We start from the raw sequence: 23287 nt of genomic DNA, 5'->3' as shown, positions 1-23287 counted from the left end.
TCAGTAGTATATAGGACAGTATCTTGTCCCTCAAAATCCATGTTCATGTCACTATTTCCTGCTGTTTTGCTGTTGTAACTTCACATGCACTGATACCCAGGAACCAAGTGAAATGCACCTTCTTCTGGATTCACATTCAATAAAGTTTGGAATGAATACTGTTGAGTCATGGTGCAGAATGCTTTTATTAACCAAATGTCTGGTTAATTGTGTTAACAAGGCACGCATGAAGCTGCTGACCTCTCCACCAAAAATGAGATATTAGCCTAAAAGTGCAGCTGCCAAAAGTTAAATCACAGCTGGAGTAGGTTAATGTCTAAACTATAATATTTAGATCAAAACGTGAACTCTTCCAATTCGATCCAATATTAGAGGAAATGTATGTGTTTTGGTTTTTTGTGTTTTTTTTGGTCAATACCAATTAAACATAAACCCTCTACATAACTTAATCTCTTTCTCAATGGGTCATTCATTTCACTGAGTGTTAGTGCCAGCAGTTCAATTAAAGGAAGGAAAAGAAAGAAGTATGCATTGCAATAAACTTCAGTATTTGAAAGAGCTTAATAAAAGGAACATAATCTCAAAAGTGTTTTCCTCTCCAATGTGCAAGTTTTAATTACTTCATTTTGCATTAAAAGAACGTGTTAAAAGCGTCTAATTGCCACTTCCAACTGAATGATATCCTAGGATCGCTGGGCTTTGCCTGTCTGGAAAGCACTTGGGGCTTGTATTTATAGGCCTTCCAGGAAAGAACTGCAGACAGTTAAGAATGGTGATATGTTCTGAACGCCAAGATGGCAGGAGAAGGGCAGAATGCTGGTGAAGGGGCGAGCGGCCGAAAGTGGGCAAATGGACAGGTTTCTGTTCGAAAGCAGAAGGCATTGGGTTAGTGCCTGATAAATAATGCATCTTCCTCTTATCTTTCAAAAACCCAGGTTGAAGTAGCTGAGAGAGATGGAAATCATTCCGATATACACCTAAGCAAGCAAGAGCATGGTGAGCTGTTATTTATAAATACGTTTTCTTTTCTCTTACGCTTTCATTTCTATTTTCAGTTATTAAAAAATATGACAGAGGTGAATCAAAATAAATCACCCATGATCCCATGACCCTAATATACCAATATAATTATGTTTACTTATTATAAGAGGATATACTCAGGGTTGATAATTCAAGACAATTGAAACCAAGATGAGGTCAATACTAAATGAATTTATTACACAAAGATTAAACCTGTCTGAGGAAGACATTTAGGACTCTGAACAGATTCTTGATTGTTTATGACCTTCATGAAAGCACTATGGCCTAGACTGAGGCAGTCCCCACTCTGAGAAATACTGGGAGACACCACAGTGTGGGATGGAAGCTAAGGGAGTAGCTGTTACTGCTGAGGGTGAGCTCAGGAAACTATGCAGAGTGGTCGTCAGGCAGCAGCATTTTGAAATCCAGGTTCCGTGCACGCTTCTGATGGATAGAGGTGCAGGGAGCCAGGCCTCTTCAGAAAGGAGTAATTATGCAAGAAGAATGCCCCAGTTCTTATGGAACTATCCAAGCATGCCACATATCCTGACCAAAAAGGAAATTCAAGATCAAAGCCAGAGACCAAGGACACAGTTTAGCAGTTGTGCTCTACAAGTGCAAAGGTTAGTATGAAAGGAGCCTAGGTAGGTATTCTGTGACCAAGTGCTGCACGCAGGGTAAGAACTGGACTGGGCAGATCTGAGCTGGCACAGGGGATGTCCTGAATGGTCACAGCTGCCTCTTTCCCCATCGAGATAAACACCACAAGGTTATGGAGCTTTGTCTGTTTGGTTCACCGCCTTGGCCTTAATGAGGAGAACAATGGAATGTAGCAGCTACTCAACAATTATGTGCTTAAAGGATTGACTGATGAATTAGGCTGGTAAATGTAAGCATGTCACTTCACTGGATCCCCAGCCAAGCTTTAAAAAGCTGATGAGAGCTGAGTGTCAGGATGGGGTGACAGGGCAGACTCAGGAGATGGAATGACATGACCTGGCTTCCCAGGTTCTTTGTTTGGTAGGTGGAAGTTCATGGACCCATTAGCTAATTTGTCTTAGCCTCAGCTTTCTCATTCATAAAAAAGAACTAGGACTCCAGTCAGGCAGCTCTGATTCTGTGCCTGCCGCCATCCCTCATGCTCTGTGATCATTAGACCTTTTACTTAACCTTTGTTTTCTCATGCCTCAGTTTCCTTCTGTGTCACATGTGTATACTAATCATAAGCACATCAGAGTGTTACTATGAGGATTAAATCAGTACATGTTAAGAACTTTTGAAAACATGCATTAACTGTTGCTTGTGGGCACTGAGAAAATTGTAGCTCTTCACTGTATTAGTAATGTTATTTGTGATTAATTGTATTTTTGATAAACACACTTTATGCAGATAGGCTCCTGTCAGACCTGGTACCTCTCCTTTAAGCTCCCCCTTTTTTGCATGGTTATCTTATTTTTGGTTTCCAAACTGGGTAGAAGTTTCTATGTAGGCCGGAAGATACCCACCGTTGTTTTATCCAAATTACCAAGTGCAATTCCTAGCACATCGGAAGACTTTAATAGATATTTCTGATTAATTAGTAGAAGGTAGTGAGAACATGAACAGTGACTGTGATTATAAAAATATTTTAATGAAGCCCTGTAACAAAATAAATTGTTTTTTTTAATTCATTGCTCAATTACAGTTGACATACAATATTATATTAGTTCCAGGTATACAACATAGAGATTAGACATTTATTATTATTTCTGGAACCACTTTCTTAGGGTTTGGAATTTTCTAGACCAACAAGATATTTTTTTCCCTTGACCATCTCTCAGCCATAGTGATAGTAATAAGTATATTCACTAATGTCTGAAAGAGAGCTTATGAAAAGAAAAACCATGTCTTTACATGACAAAGAGGAGACGATACTTAGTTTTACTTTCAAGATGTGGAGTCAATTTAAAACAAACAAGACAATGGTGACACAGATAATGAGGAGGTACCAAGGTCCAGTTTATTATTTATTCATTTATTCACATATTCAACAGATATTTGGTGCTTACACTATTCATCAGTTTCTAAGCTATGCACTCTAGGTACGGAGATAAAACGATATTCCCCAAAAGCTTAAAACAATGATAAAGTAATGCAAGGGCAAACTTAAACAATGACATTAGGAGATAAGTGATGTTACACACATAAGGAAAACAAGGAAAATGTGCTTCCGTCTGCCTAAAGGGAGGGTAGGAAAAACTTCATGCAGATGCTCACGTTAAGTTTAGAGAATGAGTATGAAATTCCCAGCTGTTCAAATTGGGCCAGCTATCCCAGCCAAGAGAGAACATCTGCAAAAATTCCAAATATATAAAATCCGGGCATGGTTCAAGGTCATTGGAGTGTGCAAAGGAGGTGGCAGTGTGTTAGATGAGGAATACCTGGTCAGTAATAGGAAGCTTCTGAAAGGTTTTTATCTGGGGAGAATTGTGCTTGCCTACTAGAAGGGTAGGGATGATGTGAATATGACAGACACACTCTTTTCGATGTTACCGATTGTAGAGAGTTGATCGTAGAGGCATAAGAAGTGACAAAGAACATACTGTTGACGATAAGACATTTCAGGAGATGTACATCTAAGCGGAGTGATGACAGTGGGATGGAGAAAAGAGGGTGCAGAAGCAGATCTGGTTAGACTTGGTGACCAGTGGGACACAGGAAATAGAGCTCAGAAGACTGTTCTGTATTATAGATAAGATCATCCCTGGGTAAAGATAGCATAGCTCTTCCATAGGGACTTGCCTTCTACGCTAGACACTCTACTTAACCTTGGTTTTCACAGTTTCCCCCTGTGTGACGTGTGTGTACTAATCATAAGCACCTCAGAGTGTTGCTGTGAGGATTAAATGAATCGGTACCTGTTGAGAACCTTTCACCACATGCATTAACAGCTGCATATAGGCACTGAGAAAATTGCAGTTCTTCATTGTATTAGTAATGCTAATTATAATTGATTGTATTTTTGATAAACACACTTTATGCAGCTAGGCTCCTGTAGACCCCTGTACCTTTTCTTTAAGCTCCCCTCTTTTTGTATGATTATCTTGTTTTTTGTTTCCAAACTGGGTAGAAATTTCTACGTAGGCAGGAAGATACCGCACATTATTTTATCCTCCATTACCAAGTGCAATTCCTAGCACATCGGAAGAACTTAACAGATATTTAAATAACAAAGATTGGGTCTCTTAGAAAGAGAGAATGAGAGAAAGGGAGAGAGAGAGATAGTGAGCACACCTCAGCTCTAGTCTCTGATAAGGACACCAATATCACCATGGGGATCCACCACATGACCTCATATAAATCTAATTTTGTCCCTACGGCCCCACCTACAAATACCATCACACTGAAGGTTTTCAACATCTAAATTTTGAGGGGATAAAACATTCAGTCCATAGCAATGATTCACAGTTGTCAATAGGTATAATTGTTTTGTTTGTTTGGTTTGGTTGTCCTTTTAAGTTCCCATGCTCTCTAGGAAAAGTCTCTGTATGTAGATTTGGTAGGGAACAATTACTGATACCGTCTCTCCATTAATGTCTCTAGTTGTGGAAGGCCAGGAGCTAGGTTCTTCCTCTACCCAACCATAATTACAGCTAATTCTTTGCTGTATTAGCAAAAGTATTGACTCTTGAGAAAAGTATTCAGCAGACAGGGGTGATTGTCAGGAGCTGAGACTCATTGCCATGCCTGTACCAATGTTGGGATGGCCCAGACTGTTCCTGTGATATGGCCCTAGCTGTAGTTTCTGCTGCAAACCTGGAGATCCCATGATAGTTCCCACATTTTCCAAGTCTAATGACCCAGCCTCCCATCAGTTCTGTGAGCTCCCAATATCCTTTCAGTAAATTCTCTTCTTGATTAAAATAACCCGAGTTGATTTCTCTTTCTGACAACCAAATCCCTGACTTATCTGGTCCTCATTCCTTTCAGATACTCAAATGTGCTCCAAATTGCTGGAAACACTCTTTAATTGATGTCCCAGAATGTAACAACCTTTGTATCATATTCTTATCAGAAAAAGTGAAAGAATGGAACACAACCAGCCTTGTCTTTATCTTAACAATTAACTTTAACAACATCACAGCACTGATTTCAAATCAGTGCAGTCTTATTCTTGCTGCCTGCCAATAATCTGCTTCTCCTTTATTATTATGTTTATAGGCCCTCAGTAGCACTCGAATTCTCATTTTCTGACCTTTATCTTCCTTCTTCCATATACATATATATATATATATATATATATATATATATATATATATATATATATATATATATATATATCATGCTTTTCTAGATGACCTCTTTGGATATTTTCTCACAGCTATGCTGACTCTGGTCATGTGATATAAAAAGTCTGATCCCTAAGACTTTTTGCCTTGGGCAGCTGTCCAATAGAAATAACATATCCTTAAGATTGGGACTATAGATGAGTCTATTTCTTCATTCATTCTTGAGTTAGCCCAGACCTAGACAACTAATGGCTTTGATAGTGGATGGCAGTAGTGGAAACTGTACAAATGGCCAATTGGTTCTGATGCGTGAAGTTCCTAGCTGAGCTTGGACCTCATGGACTCTTTGGCCTGAGGTTCCTGGATAGATATGATACACACTCCCATAATTGTGACATTTAGCGGGCCGATATTTATTGAAGGCCGATTATGTGTTATACATGATCCTATGTGATGGGATTTATCCATGAGAAAAACAGACCAGGTCCTATAGTCATAGACCATACACTCTATAAAGGGGAGAATTAAAATGATTTCAGTTAGTGATAAGTGATAGAAAATAAAGCATGGCAGTAGAATACTACAAGACAGGAGAGAACACAAGTTATTTTAGTGTGATGAGATAAGGTCAATCTGAGACGTGACATTTGAGCAGAAATTTGAATGCTCAAGAGAAACCAACTATCTCGAAACAGAAGTGTGTTTCATGCACATGCAGAGACTATAAAATGGGTAATAGCTTCTTAGTTTGTTTCAAAGATACAGCCTTTGTGTCTGGAGAATTAAAAGTGAGGTGGCTCTTAGAAAAAGCAGGGAAAGAAAAAAAAGAACTGTTGTTGTGCCCTTCTCCAAGAAAAGCACAAGCAGGCTCTTCAATCCAGGCTTCTGCAAGGTCCTAGGCAGTTCCCCGAGGAATATATGACACCTCTGGATGACTCAGCACAAGTAGCAGAAGACCAAAAATTAGGAATCTACCACTTCTTCCAAAGGAGAGGCAAGAGAGGGTAATGAAAGGATTATGTTCTAAAATTCTAATTAATAGCTAAGGATTTACCATATGCATGATCATAGCCACTGTGGAAAATCCCAGAAGAACCTGTTGGAACCATGTACTAGGAAGTGGCCTCAAGAGCAGAGGCCAGAGGTCTGGCTGTACTAAAAATTGTGTGGGTGTGTGTAGGGGGATGACAGGGTGCTTCTTGGCCACATCTGACAAGCTCAGCTCTCCTATCAGCAATACTTGAGGCTGAAGGCGAGCCTCCCAGAATGAATACGAATAGATTTAGCCTCCTCCAAATAATCTAGGGCCCTTGACCACGCCCCTCCATCTATGATGTCATCACGTCCCTTGATATTCTTTTCCTGTGCCAGACAGTATTAGATATTCTGTTGGTATATCTTGTATTTTCTCCTTTAATTATCACAAGACAGTTATGAACTTATATTTTATAGATGAGTAAACTGAGGCACATGATGTTTGTTTTTTTCTCTAAATCATACAAGTTGCAAAGGACACAGCAAGATTTCACTTCAGATCTAACTCGACAGCCTATGTTCATACCCTCAGGTTCATATGAGCCTGTGAACATACCCTCAGCCTTATTTCAAAAGGAAGATTGTTTTCTAGATAAAACATAAAGACTACATAGGCATTCATGTAGGGCATAGAGATATAAACTCTGGCTCTTTTTTTCATACACATTTATTTGCATTTTCCAAACGTGGCTAGTTATTTATATTTAAGTTCTCCCACTGGAGAAAATCACATTTTGCCTTTTGTGCCAAGCTGCAGAGTCGGCTCATTTCATTACATTTTTGTCTTTTCAGAAAGACATTATGCAACTGGAATTTCATCTGTATCAATGGTCGGCTGCCAACTGTCAGCGACTGCTGACAGTGGATCAATTTTAATTTACAGCCAATCTTGAAAGGCCATTTAAATGGTGGTAATTAAGAAGCAAAATATGGGACTGGAAATGTAGCAAAATGTGGACAGTTTTCAACTAATGAAGCACTTGAAGCCTTTTCTCCACAAAGCCAAGCTGTTCAAGGTGAAGTTACTTGTAGTATATATCAATATTTTGGCAGAGTTAAGGACATTTCTAAGTTCCCAGTGTCACACTAGTTTATGCCCCTCTAAAATGCAATTCTTCACTATCCTGCACTTACTTTCCTAATACTCATCTCACTTGTACCCCTTTTTTTTTATTGGTGTTCCCCAACATCCCAACATCATAATTCCATGGGTTAGAACTTCTTTCTGCTGGTGTACCCACACACATAGCACTTATTCCAGCTTTTGGTTGGTGCTTAAAAAGTATTTTCCCAAGTCACCGAGTGACAAAATAAGTATATGAATAAAGGAAGAGAGTCTCGTTTATATGTGGAAAGTTATCCATGTATTCAGGGGTGTATCCCTGAGTCTTTAAATGAGACAGTAATTAAAACTCTTGTGTAAGAATATTATTTCAGACAAGTTCTGGCATTTACATTCCAGGTTTTGAAGCTAATATATTTGTCAGTTCTTATTAATTTTAAATCTTGGGATGACCTTTACATTCTTTCTCACCTATGTGGGCATCTTCTTTTCTCATCTACCCTCTTTTCTTCATTTTGTTGGGGTTGAACCCTTGGCCAGTCTTTGTAATGAGCTTTCCCCAGGACAAACACCATCTAATTTCACCATCTTGTAACTACACAATATAGACCAACTCTCAGATACTCAGGAGATATTGGTTTTAACTGAATTTCCACCCTCCTCATGACAGACAGTGAAATGTTCTAGGGCAAGAACCATAGTGTTCAAATGCCAGCTGCTTTTATCTTTCTTTTTCTTCTTGTTTTTTGTTGTTTGTTTGTTTTTCCCTGTTGTACTTTGAACAATACATAAGGGAAGCTATTATAAAGTCATTGTTGCGGAACATACTGAAGGGCAAGAGTTTGCAAATTGCCTCTAGAGTTTCACTTTTGGAGAATACACATGGCAACTGGGAATAAAACTGTAACCTTCTTGCACAAAATGGAATTCAGTATGTACACATGCCTCCTACACTATCGGGTACATCTCTGGAAATTAAATAGAATTTCTTGCATTTCCGAAACATTTTCCTCCCTAAGTAAATATGTTTTTAAATAAGGCCATTATACCTAGTCATTTTATAGTCCTCAAGCAATGAGTGGAAGCCATAGGTATCCCAGCTATGTTTTTGATAAAAATGTCTTTGCTGTTTGATTCTTGATCTAAATCTTGCAAGATCCACCTTTTTCTTGCTCTAAGGTACCACGTTTCTTAAATATGATAATGAGGATGGCTTCTCTAGGTAACTTGATGTGATTTACACAAATTACAGTTACTTTGCCCAACACTTGCCACCTTAGTAAATACGTTTCCTTGTGAAGCACAGCTCACAGCCCTGATATCGGCATTCTACGCCAGGGTGCCCCAAAGGGGAATCAGAAACTTACTGGTCTCCTTGTTGCGTGCTTCATCTTTACACTCCCTGCTATGCTGCCTTCTCCAGCAAACTTTTCCTGATGCCCTTAATGAGATGAATTTTATCTTGTTTCTTATAGCCATTTATTTGTATCTCCCTTACCCAATTCTATTACTTGCACACAAAGTTACTCTAATCATTAGTAGTGAAATCTTCAAGATCAAGAGTCATGTCGTTTTACTCTGTAAATGCTAACACATGACATAGCTTCACATTCTGTAAATATTCTCAGGAATGAATGAATGAATGAATGAATGAATGAATGAATGAATGGTCTGCAAGAGTATGCAGTGCAGAGTTCACTGTGTATTCTATGGGAGTCTTCCATTTTGACTTCTGACTGAAAAAATGTTGATTTGATGTAAATGTATTTAGTTCCAACCATATTTAATTCTTGTATGTAGTGTTATTCTATTAGTTCAATATTATGTCTTTTTATATCTGTTTTGTGTGACCTATTTTGTTCTCTTTTTTGTTTTTATGAATTTATATTCACTATGCAAATGCAAAACAGTATTATGACTTAGATACAATCTTAGTAATTTAAAAGCTAACGCTTCCATCCTGGATCACCCACCTTATGTGACCTGAAGGGCAAACAAAATAGGAAGGGACACAACGTTATTTTTCCCCAATATGCCTCACCGGCTTTGAGATGTTTTGAATCATTTATGATGTTTACTCAGAAGGAAAAAGACGGAGGATTTCAGTTCTTATAATGAGTAGAACAAAGTGCAAAGATCAAATAAAGTCAAAGAAAAAAATCCAATAAATAATAAAAGAGTCATGTAAATTAGCATTTGTTTTTGGCATGCCGTACATTGTGAAGTCACAGATCATGTTTGTAGAAACTTTGGGAATAAATAAAAATCCTCTTGTTGCCTGTACATTACTTCATTTTCTTTTATTATCGTTATGTGGACCAGTCGATGCCACAAAAATGTCTGGAACCTGACGGTCTCCAAGGAAGGCTTTGGGATATCGTTCTGGAAATTAGACCTACTCACATAAATAAGATGAATACGTATGTTTAGAAAACATACCAAAGGTCACTTGTACCCAAATTTGAGTACACACAGAACAAATAACAGAAAACACAATTATAAACTAAATCTCGGACAAAAGTGAGAAAGAAATGTATTGTTTCAGATATCTAGAGAAAAGGAAAGCTTGCATACACGGTCACTCTCTCCCTATTGGCAAATACTATGACAGGAAAAATATTTGTCCCATCCAATGCCAACACCCTGGAAAATGGCCAGTCATTGCAAAAACATCAAGGGGCAAGGAATGCCTTACCTCTACTCAGTACATAAAATTGTCTCACCCCTTCATGTAAAACGTGACTTCTTTATGTGGAGGTAAAACAATAAAGTGCGGTGGAAAGATTACACTATCTAAAATCACAAAGATGTGAGTAGAGGTTTGACTTGGCCACTTCCTACCTGTGTGGTCTCAGGCATAGTAATTAATTTTTCAGTCCCATTTCTTCACGTATAATTTAAACTCTTCATTTATAGAGCGTTAAACCTCTTAACTTATAAAATACTATCTGTTCTTCCTACCTTAACAGAAATCCAATGGGGTAATATACAAAATTGTAAATTGCCTTACAAATATTACTGCTTTAATATTATCATCAACATTATTTTTTTCCAATCATTAAGCCTATGAGTAATATTTGGGCTTAGGAAAAAAAAAAAAAAACTCCATTTTTCTAACACTTTGGTAACATCTGGACATGGATTCTATTATATGGGATTTTCAAGAAAATGAGCAAAATAAGGAGAAAAACTAAAATAATAAAGAAATACTAGAAGACAACCAGCCACACCAAACAGACATGAAGAAAAAACACTATATGTGATCATTGTCATTGATATGAAGATAAAAGAAGAAAATTATAGGGTAATCAGAGAAAGAAGTCAAACACAGCAATGCAGAAAAAGTTGGTTATAAAGAAAAAAAATTCATTTCTAGTTAGGTTTATCTGGAGTGAACATTCTTTGATGTAATTGGCACCCCCTAGATGAGTTGTAGCAATATCTCCACAAAAGATAAATGTTTAATCACCACCGGGAAGAAAGTGCAGATAGGATTTAGCTGACTCATAACTCGGCATGTTCCTTTTTGAATTTGCTGATGAAAAACATTGAGAGAAATATTTAATGATGTGTTATACATTGAGATGGATTCATGCAAGTTGGCCTGAAGCCACCCCTTTGAATATAACATCATTTTCAAATTTTAATCCACAGGGAATGTCTAAGGTATTTCTGGGGGAATTTCTTACCTTGAAAGATAATATCATACTGGACAGAAATCCATTTCCTACCTTGAGAGATGATATCCTTCTGGACCACCTGCACAAAAAGAAAGCTGTGGAATTTGTGGAGGGGAGTTCAATCTTTTCCACCCACCTGGAGAATACAGTGATGAGACTGCCAGGGTGTGATGATTCCAAGGGTCTAACCCAAGATAAAAATTTGGAAGTATGTGGTACCTGCACTTTCTCAGTGTTCTTTAGGTATCACAACATCCCCTCACTCCTCCCCTAGCTAGAAAAAGTCATTCATCTCACAGAAACCCTCGTTTCTTATGCATGCAATTTGTAATAACAGTGACACTTATAGGTGCGTGGATCAGCTGGGTGGTCCACAAATTAGGATGAATAAAAGAACAGCCAGAAAATTTCCTTTTCTCAAATTAGCTGTATAATCCAGATTTCTTTGCTCCTAACTTAAGGCATTGCCTGTTCTGTTAACTAACGTCTATTATGAGGAGAATGAAACTCATTTCAGGCTGAATATATGCAATGTCCTTTTCAGTTAAGCATCAACCCTGGAGGACATAGAATGAGATGTAAGCCATAGAGAAAGGCAATGGGTGGCTGACTGGTCCATTCAATATGCCAAGTGAATCTGAATATCCAGAATCTATCCGAGCTCAGTCATTTATTAGCCGATGACTCTGAGACTGTTAATTAAATTCCAGGAATCTCAGAAATGGGAATGCTAATTCTTATCCTCCAACTGAACTATTATTAGGAGAGGGAAAAAAAGAAAAGAAAATAAGTGTGTAAATTGTGAAAGCCTACCCGAGTGCTGGCCATTGCTTTTATGATTACTGTGGAATTGTTGACCAGGGAGCAGGGGAGAGCTGTGGTTTGTGACTGCCTCAGGGATTGCTTCTCTATACCATCTGTCTTGTTGTCCCTGCTCATCTGTCATGTGGGTTTAAAACGAATGTATTCAACTCCATTTAGTTTTTTGTTGAACAGCGTAATTGGGGTATAATTGATATACAAATAACGTCACATATTTAATGAGTACAATTTGATGAATGTGGACCCACGCGGACATCCATGATCCAATCACCACAACCAAGGTTACAGATATATCCATAAACCCCCAAAGCTTCTTTGTGTCTCTTTGCTTTTGTTGTGAGTGGTAAAAACACTTAACATGAGATCTACTCTGTGAACAAATTTTGAAGTGCAAAATCCCATATGCTAATTCTAGGCACTATGTACTACAACACAACTAGATAGAACTTACTCCTCTAGCAAAGCTGAAGCTTTGTATCCAGGGAACAACTCTCCATGCCCCTACACCATGCCCCAAATAACCACTGCTGTACTCTCTGCTTCTATGAGTTTGATACCTCAAATAAGTGCAATCATGTAGTATCCATCCTTCTGCGTCTGGCTTATTTCACTCAGCATAATGCCCTCCCGGTTCATCCTACTTGTCACAAATGGCAGGATTTCCTTCCTACTTGGGGGTGACTAACATTCCATTACATGTCCACATCAGTCACGTCATCTTCATCCATTCATCTATCGACGAACCCTTGGGCTGTTTTCATGTCTTGACTATTGTAAACAACACTGCAGTGAACGTGGGGGTGCAGATATTGCTTTGTGATCCTAATTTCATTTTTTTGAATATATACCCACCAGTGAGATTGCTAATCATATGGTAGTTCTATTTTTAATTTTTTGAGGTACCCCATACTGTTTCCTATAGTTGCTGAACCAAATTGCATTACCCCCAACAGTGCACAGGGGTTCCAATGTCTCTAAATCTTAGCCAACATGTGTTATCTTTTATTTTTTTTTAACAACAGGTATCTTAACACATTTGAAGTGACAGCTCATTGTAGATATTTTCATTTTCCTGATAGTTAATCAGGTTGAGCATATGTTTATATCCCTGCTACCATTAATATGTCTTTGTAGGGGAAAAAAAGTTGTTCAAGCCCTTTCTTCATTTTTTAAACTGGGTTAGTTGTTGCTTTGTTTTGTTTTTGATATTAATTTGTAGGCATTCTTTATAAATGTTGGAAATCAACCCCTTATCAGATACATGGTTTTCAAATATTTTCTCCCAAATTTTAGGTTCTCTCTTCATTCTGTTGATTCTTTCCTTTGCTGTGCAGAAGATTTTCCATTTGATATACTCCCACTTGTCTAATTTTTCTTTGGGTACTTGTGCTTTTGGTGTCTTATCCAAGGAATCACTGCCAAGACCAATGTTAAAAAAATGTTCCTGTATGTATTCTTCTAGGAACTTTACAATTCAGTTCTAACAGTTAAGTTTTTAATTTATTTTGAGTTTATTTTTGTGTATGGTGTTAGATAGGGTTCCAACTCCATTCTTCTGCATTTGGATATCCAGTTTTGGCTAATAAAATTTGTTGACAAGACTATCTTTTCCTCATTGTGCATTCTTGGCATTCTTGTCAAAGATCAAACTCACTGTATATGTGTGGGCTTAATTCTGGGCTCTCTATTCTGTTCCATTAGTCTATATATCTTTCTTTATAATAGTACCATTGTTTTAATTATTATAGTTTTGTAATATCTTTTGAAAGCAGGAGGTTTGATGCCTCTAGCTTCATTCTTCTCTCTCAAGATTGCTTTGATTATTCTGTCTTTTGTATTTCCATGTAAATTTTGGGATTACCTTTTCTATTTCTGTAAAAAGAAAATGTCATTGACGTTTTCATGGGTATAGCGTTGAGTCTATAGATAGCTTTGAGTAGTATGGACATACCATGTTTCCCTGAAAATAACACCTAGCTGCACAATCAGCTCTAATGCATCTTTTGGAGCAAAAATTAATATAAGACCCAGTATTATATTATCTTATTATTTATTATATTATATTTATTTATTGTATTTATTATATATTTATATATATTTATATATATTTATTATATATTTATTATATTATACTTATTTATTATATTATGTTATGTTATGTTACGTTACGTTACGTTACGTTACGTTACATTACGTTACATTACATTACATTACATTACATTATATTATATTATATTATATTATATTATATTATATTATAAGACCAGGTCTTATTTTTTGCTCCAAAAGACACATTAGAGCTGATTGTCTGGTTAGGTCTTGTTTTCAGGGAAACACGGTATTCAGTCTTCTAATCCATGAATACAGGATATCTTTCCATGTATTTGTGTCTTCTTTAATTTCTTTCATTAATGAATAGTTTTCAGTGTACAAGACTATCATCTCCTTGGTTAAGCTTATCCCAAAGTATTTTAGTCTTCATTATGCTATTGTAAATGGAATTGTTTTCTTAATTTCTATCTGGTTTTAATCTTCGTAGCTAAGAAGTGAAATCAATGCAACACTGAACAATAGATAAAAAGTGAAAATCCAAAAGAACTTCAGAGCATAACAAAATACAAATATGAAACCAGGCAGGTAACCAAAGTAAATCAGTGGAACTGGGTTGGGCTGGACTAAGGCAATAAACATAATAGCTACTTGAGCACCTACTCTATGGCAGACACTACACCTACCTTGTATTTTATAAACACAATCTCACAATAAAACTTTGAATTAAATACTTCTTTTCCCAAATAGCAATTTTTGGGGAAACTCAAAGGCACTGAATGAACTGCCCAAGTTCATGTAGATAATAGTTCAGGGCTTAAACTTCCATTGATCTATGCCAAAATGCCTTCCCCTATCACATCATGGCAGTGGGTCGAATGGTAATGGGTCAAATTTATCTTGTAGTCCTATTCATTTTTCAATCGATGTTCATATACTTTCTACAAAGAGGTAACAGAAATTGATGGCTTATAACACAGACCCTGGGAATCACCAGATTGCCTGAGTTCCATCATATCTCTACCGCTTAATATCTGCCATGACCTAATACAAACTTCTTATTGGCTCTATCCCTTATCCTCCTACACACACGCGCACACACACACACACACACACACACACACACACACTATGTGACTCAAAATTCACAAGCTTTAACTAGATTGGAATGGAAACATCATCTGATTTTCTAATCATATATTACAAAGAAGAGAAAAATGAAGTTTTGAAATTGAAGTGATTTGTAGCTTGCCTGTGATCATACAGAACTCCTATTAGACATCGATTTTACTGAGTTTCTGTTCCATGAGGTCTTATTTCCCGTCTCATTTCTATAAGCCTGTCTCTGAGAGATTAAGCCTCATCCCAACAAATATGTTACCAGAAAAGTAACTATGCATTTTTGGAGAAAAGAAAGATAACATTTCTTATTTTATATAATACATAGAGGATTCCTATTTTATATTCCAAGTATGTGGTAAAAAAAAAAAAAAAGTGGGAAGAATACAGCATTAGAAAGTCAAAGGACCTGAGATTGAATTCAGTTTGCCAAGAATTTGTGATCCAAACTCGGGAAAATTACATCTCAGCTTCATTAACTCATTAATAATATCTCTACAAACAGTATTACTCTTCATCCATTTTATAAATGAAGACACAAAGGTGAGTAATTGATAAATGCTAAGAGCCAGGAAGTGAGCCTCTTTGATTGTTTTAAAATTGTTGTAAAATTAATCAAACATAGCATTTGCCATTTTGCCCACTTTAAACTGGAAAATTCAGTGACATTAATTACATTGAAAATATTGTACAGCTATCATCAGTGTTGTTTTTCGAAAAGCTCGTATCACCCTAACAGAACATCTGTATCTATAAAACAGTGCCACCATTTCCCTCCCCCTAGCCCAAGGTAACTTAATCTATTTTCCATCTCTATGAATTTACCATTCTAGACACTGGATATAAGTGCCACCATACAATTCTTGTCTTTTTGTCTGGCCAGTTTTACTTAGCACAATGATTTCAAGGCTCATCCATGTTGTAGCATGTGTCAGTTCATTATTCCTTTTTTATAGCTTAATAATATTTGATGGTATGAACATACAAAGCCACACTTAACCACCATACTAAGATGTACTGTATCATATAAAGAAGTAGTGATAGTTATTAACTTTCAGGAAGGTTATAAAATTAAATATGATAATGTAAATAAAAATATTCTGTAAAACACTCTATGTGTTTTAAATATTATTGGTTCTGAAACTGTGTTCCTTCACTATGCCATCTTTCTTCCATCGTGATATAGAAAGACCATTAATGACAGGTATGACCTTGAATCATACCATTTTAGGTAACCATTTCTTTCTCTTTAATAGTATGACAGCAGGGTATTTAGGAGGGGGGTAATTTTGCCCCTGTATTCAAAAAATTTTCTAGTTTAAGTCCGGATTCTTCTACTAAAGAAATATTTTACCCAGGCCATTTATTTAGTCCCCCCTGAGCCTCAGTTTCTTGCAGTGTAGAAAAGGTAGGGAAGCAGTAGATGATTTCAAAACACCATCAGCTCTAACGTTGTGTAGGCCCATTGAGGGATGGCTGACATGAACTATGGACATATTAATGGCTAGAATCCAAGTTTTAGAAAGAAAGAAATAATGATTATTTTTGAAGTGGGTGTTATGATATAAGACTTTCTGGAGAACATTGGAGTAATGAACAGAAATCTGTTGAAAAAGTGATTTTGGACTATTCCCAAATAGGGACTGTTGAGACTATCTGCAGCTAATGGCAATTGCTTTAATTGAAGCACTTTATATATATTAATTTATCTTCAAACTCCCTCTATAGGATGAACCATTAGTGAGAAAATCAATTTATCGACAGACACTAACTACAGAGATGATGGGAGAAGCACAAGGCAGTGGAGTTAAGTCATGGTCCAGGTTTGATGAACTCCTAGCCACGCCTGGGCCATACGGCTCTGCACAAAATATGATTTTGTGAATACACCTTATAAGGGCTACAGTCACCTTACTGAGGATCCCAAGGCTTGTATCACTCAGTTCTCTTTTCCCTGAATTTATATCTCTGGCAAAAGTCAGTCTTTCCTTCCTTTCTTCTCTCTTATTGAACCACTGGTTTCCACTAGACCTGCTATTAGGTGGTTTGTATACCAAGGTAAATAAGTCACCAAGGTCCCGCCCTTGGGGAGCTTGCAGTCTAAAGAGAGAGATTGATATGTAAGAAGCCAATTACAAACACAGTGTTATCACTGCTGAATGGAGGTAGGTAGGAAGAGATGGACAAACCAGAAGGGGGCATTTGCCTTTCAAAATAAGCGATCAATGACCCCTGTGGGGTAGCCAGTCACGTGTGGCAGACTCATATTTAAGGAACTACATACCTGTACCAAATGAATCTTATTTGTGGACTAAGTGTGCTCAATTATCTTGCCTGATCTGTTTCATCTACTTGTCAGCCTTATGACTTCCCCAAGCAAAGATCTCTGAAACTTCCAAGATGTTCGTATGAGCCACTCCTGCTATAGGACATTAGAAGATGCATTTTCCAAACAGAGGAATCAACAGGTTATCCTGGGAAACAGGTGTGGCAATGAGAGCCTCTGCAGGAAGCAAGAGGCTGAGGCGACAGGAGTTTCTATTATCTATTGTTGCATAACAAACTACTCCAAGTTTAGTGACCTATCAAAACAGCCATTGCCTTATATCGCATGTTTTGTGTGTCAGGAACTCAAGCAGGGTTCAGCTGGGCAATTTGTCTGCTCCATGTGACAGCAGTTGAGTCATTCTGTGATTTTTAGGTGGTGGCTTCACTCTCATGCCTGTGCCTTAGAAGGGACAGCTGGCAGTTCTGACTGACTAAGCTGTGCCCATCTTCTTCTCCATGCAGTGCTCTGCCACATGCTGTCTCCAGCAGAATAGTTGGGGGACTCAGACCTCCCAGAGACCAAGGCAGAAGCCCCAGTCCTCCATATGTTGGGCTTGGGACCTGGATCCTTCAGACCTTCACTTTCCCTTTGCCTTATGGGTCAAAACAGTCACAGGCCAGCCTAGATTCCAGGCGAAGGAAATAGATTCTACCTTTTGGTAAAAGGAGTGACAAATAATGTGGCCAACTTTAATCTACCACCATGGGCCTATAGAGATATTATTTATCCACGCGGAACCTTCTACATCATAGGAAGGAAGAGAGAGCATGGGGCCTTTTCATGGCTGTGTGTATATTACCAAAAGAAGTATCTAAAAGATGCTAGTAGGACAAAAATAATAATAAAGTAAAATAGCCCTGAATGTCTGCAGAGCATACAAAATAACTTTGTGTTCATTCATAATGCTGTTAATTGCTATTATTAAGTATCTTTTGCATGCCATACTTTTACTTGTATTACTTCATGTAATTCTCACAACAATTACTGTGAGAGAGGCATTTTATCTTCATCTTGCAAGTGAGGAAACTGATGTTCAGAAACACAAATTTTGTTGTCCTGGGTCACACAGTTAGAACTCTGGAGTTGAAGTTCTTTGATATCAGAGTCCGTGATCTTTCTATGAAGTTGCATGACCATCCCATAGCCCCATAGGACCCATGTGCTACCAGGAAAGGCATTATTATTCCCATTTCACGAATAAGATCACCCGGGCTTGAGGAGAGCAGTTTCCCCAACATTTCCCAGCTAAAAAGTAAAAGCTCTTTATACTATTCTGCCATAAAAATAGTGCCATTTGTGACAACATGGATGGATTTTGAGATTATTAGGCTGAGTAAAATAAATCAGACAGAAAACGTCAAGAACCTTATGACTTCTCTGATATGTGGGATATACAAGTAAAACTGAAAGCACCAAAGGAAGAAGACAAACAAATAAAGAAACAAAAGCTCATAGACACAGACAATAGTTTAGTGGTTACCAGAGTGTAAGGGGAGAGGGGCAGGTGGCTGAAGAGGTAAAGGGGATCAGACATATGGTGATGGAAAAACTGATTCTGGGTGAACACACAATGTGATATATAATGTTTTACGAATTGTACACTTGAAAACTATGTGACTTTACTAAACATTGTCACTCTAATAAGATTGAATTTAAAAAATAATAATAATCATAAATTTAAAAAAATAAGTTAAACAAAAATTAAAGGCGTAGGGACTTGAACCCATGCATTTTTAAGCTCCAGCAATTTTAGGTGTTACACACACTATTTCTTTGTAATAATGTCAAGAGTGTTAAAGCACACCCAAACTGTATGTAACCTTTTATCATTTTTATGCTCATGACTCTGTGCTAATGGAAAATGTAAATTCTTTGCAATTTACAGCAGATTTTACATTAGTGGCAGTGTTCCCATAGTTCCGTTATCTCGGTTTGTCTCACACATTTATTACTAATTTGACATCAGTGACGCTCTAATTAAAGTTCACCCTCTAACATGAAATACAGTATTATATAAAAGAGCAACATTTTCTTTCCATTTAGGTTGCCAGATATTTCATGGGTGGTTTGCAATAAGTGTAGGAAGTAATTTTGTTTGTTTGTTTAGGAAATCATCCTTTCCATCATTCTTACTTATGTTACCACGCTGCATTTTTCCAGCTAATTCTTGTGTTTCATTAAACCCTCTTTTATGCAGTGGCGTTTTGTTTAGGCACAATTGTTGATTAAAGTTAAGCATCCAAATTGCTTAATTGCCTGACAGAAGATGTTAGATTTTTCCAAGCAAGACCTATGCTTTCAGCAGAAAGGTCACAAAAACTTTCATATTAAGGAAAAAGGGATGGGTTTGAAGATAAAATTAGGCCATCCCCAAACTTTTTAACATAAATATGATCTACATATGCTCTACTCATTCACTGGCCCCTGTTAGTTCTACTTCCTAAATACATATTACAAGTGTTATTTTTCTCTTCATTCTTACTTCCTCCACTCTAGATCACTGGTTGGTTCTCAAACTGTACATTAGAATCCCCTTGGGATTTTAAACATACTACCAATGCTCCAGTCTGCCCCAGACATTCAGGCTAATTGGGGTGGAGCGGGGCCAGAGACTGCATGGTTCTCATTCTTGGGTTATGGCCTTGTTGTTCCAGATATCAAACTTTGAGAACCACGGTTCTCGTTTCTAGATCCTTGATGATACTTGATATATATTATATGTCTCATGGAATGGCAATATAAACATCACCTGGAAGGTCCTTAAAAATGCAGAATTTGGGTCCCCACTTCACCAAACCACATTCTACATATTAACACCACGCCCAAAGGATTTGAATGAATAGTAAAGTGTGAGCAGAGCTCACATAAATGCCTCAGCCACCTATCCTCTGGACTACTAATTTGTTTGTCATTTATTCCTACCCATCTCCAACGTGCCCTTCACAGAGGTCAACTTGATGGAAACGCCTCATACCCTTCCCATGTTAACATTGAAATTCTTCTCTTTGTCACACCAAGTCTGCTTTCTGCCACCCATTCTCCAGTCCCGACACCCCAGCATGCCATGAATGCAGCCCTCTACACTTTGATGCTCGTCATAAGCTCTTCCCTCTACCAGAAACAGTCTCTTGGTATTGCCTTACAATTGTGTGCCATAGTGTTCTGACTGAGAAATGCAACCACACAGTAAAGTAAGACGATGGTAAAGTACAAAGAAAGTAGCTCATGAAAATCAGAGCTGCCTTGTGAATCTAAGCTGTGGCCTTTCCTGGACTTAGATGCTTGCAAATTCAATTAACCTTCTTCACCTTTTATTTTACTAATTATACAATGGGATTAATGAGAGATTCATTTTATTTATTTATATTTTTATTAAAGTGTAGTTGACACAAAATGTTATATTGGTTTCAGGTGTACAACACAGTGATTCAGCATTTATGTACCTTACCACGTGAACACCACAATAAATCTAGTAACCATCTGTCACTATAAAAAGCTATTATGATGTTATTCACTAATTACCTGTGCTGTACATTACATCTTTGTGACTTGTTTATTTTATAACTGGAAGTTTGTATCATCTCTTATTCCCTTTCACATTTTCACCATCCCCCAAAACCCCTCTCCTCTGGCAACCATCAATTAGTTCTCTGTATCTATGATTCTGTTTCTGTTTTGTTTTTCTTGTTCATTTGTTTTATTTTGTTTTGTTTTTAGATTCCACATATAAGTGGAATCATATGGTACTTTTCTTTCTCTGTCTGATTTAGTTCACTTAGCCTAACACCGTCCACTTCCATCCATGTTGTCTCAAATACAAACTTTCATTCTTTTCTTTGTGGAATAACATCCCATTGTGTATATATCCCACATCTTATTTAGTAAACCATCTATCTGTGGACACCTAGGTTGCTCCCATATCTTGACTATTGTAAATAATGTTGCAATGAACATAGGGATGGCATATAGCTTTTCAAATTAGTGTTTTCACTTTCTTTTGATAAATACCCAGAAGTGGAATTGCTTGGGCATATGGTAGTTTGATTTTTAATATTTTGAGGAATCTCCACAGCGTGTTCCATAGTGGCTGCATTTATGTGTGGTTCTACCAACAGTGCACGAGGGTTCCAGTGAGATTATGTACATAAAACACAGTGGCCACCTGACCGGCACAGAGTAGGTACTTAATTTGTGTTGATATATCTGTCACCTAGCAGAGCATTAGATGTACGGGGAACTCTGAACCATGGAAGTGTGCTTGATGCACTGCCAATTAAAGGAATGTGCATAAAAACAAGAGTAAGACACCAACATGTACAAAGTGTTTTATTTAACTGTCCTTTTTAACGTCTGGTTAAGTGATGAGCTTGAAACACCTTTCGCTGAAACTGACCCAATTCCTGTGTTCTTAATATAGAAGGAAAAATGGCTGGATTAAGTAGGGAATTATTTTCTGCGTGCCTAAAAAGACAAGAAAAGAACACCCCTTCAATTCTGTTTTGAGAAATCTTCTGAGCACTTAAAATAGTGTATACTTCATATTACATATTTCAGTTACATTGGAAAAGTTCATAATTCCCAGTGAACAGTCTTGCAATTAAAATATTTAACTGAAAAAAAAGGGATCTTTTTCCCTACTGAAATTGGAAGTTATTTAATTTTTGATTATACGACGTTACCTTGGACTCCCACAAAGACCTGCCCTACATTAGAAATATTTTGTTGTACTAAAAAGTCTTTTATTCCTAGCTCTCAAATGGTAAATAATATATAAGCATTGCTTAATATGGGAAAATGGAAAACAAAATGAGTCATTTCTTTTTAATAGTCCACATGAATAATCATTGGATCAATAGTTCACAGTATACAACCTGCAAGTAAATGTACTTAATAATTCAGTAAAATGGCCATATTTTATATTTGAAAACCATTAAAGTAATGTTATACATCAGACAAAGACTTAGATGACATTCAGGAAATCCGGCAGAACTGGAATTGCAAGGAAGCTGCAAAGCAAAGTCTGCAGTTAGCGTTTAATAGCTGCTGTAAACTCCACCTTGGCTGTCTGCTCAACTGTCTGCCTCAGCTTCCACAGCTGAATATGGGCTTTTCCTTTTCACTGTTAGGTCTGTGAAAGTGCCTCTGATTGGTTGACTCCTACAGCAGCCCTGATTGCAAGGAGTCTGGGAAATGTAGTTGTGAGAACTCAAGGTCTTGCATTTCCAGAAGAGCTTAGAAGGACACTGATAGGAAAATTACAATAATACCTGCATACATACATACTTATTTTCTGTTTTCCCCACAAAAACATAAGCTCCATGTAGCAAGGACTCTGTCATCTTTCCCCAGTGATATGGTCCAGATACACAGAATAGTAGCTGAAATTCAGTTGACACTCCTAAGTGGCACTTATTGAGTGGTTGTGTGAGTGAGTGAGTGAGTGAGGGGGGGAACCCCAAAGCTGATATTCCAGTCCTTATCTGTGCCTCACTCTTTGGTGTGTTGGCACAGCTTGGGGAGTGTGACGTCACCATTCTCCAGGGTCTCACGTCTTCACACATTTCTCAGTGGATTACGGCAAGCTCTAAGAAGGCTAAACAGGGCACTGGAATGAGAGTCAAAAGACTCGAGCTTCTGGACTGGTCTATATTCCTGGAGGCAGACTTATAGAAAACATTTTACTTCTTTGAACCTCATTTTTATTTTCTAGAACAAAAACCAATGATTGATGCCCTGTTTAACTCAGAGGGCTTTTGGGAAATTCAGGTGAGACGACTTATTTTGCTGCTCATTCCTTCATTCATGCATTCATTCATTCACCAAACAATTACCAAGCACTTAGTCTATTCCATGGATAGCAGAAGAGACTGACTATACAAAAGTGAATAAAATACCATCCCTG

The sequence above is a fragment of the Rhinolophus hipposideros genome (genome assembly GCF_964194185.1).
Source record: "Rhinolophus hipposideros genome assembly, chromosome: 1".
NCBI classification, from domain to species: domain Eukaryota; kingdom Metazoa; phylum Chordata; class Mammalia; order Chiroptera; family Rhinolophidae; genus Rhinolophus; species Rhinolophus hipposideros.
This window is presented reverse-complemented; position numbering follows the sequence as displayed.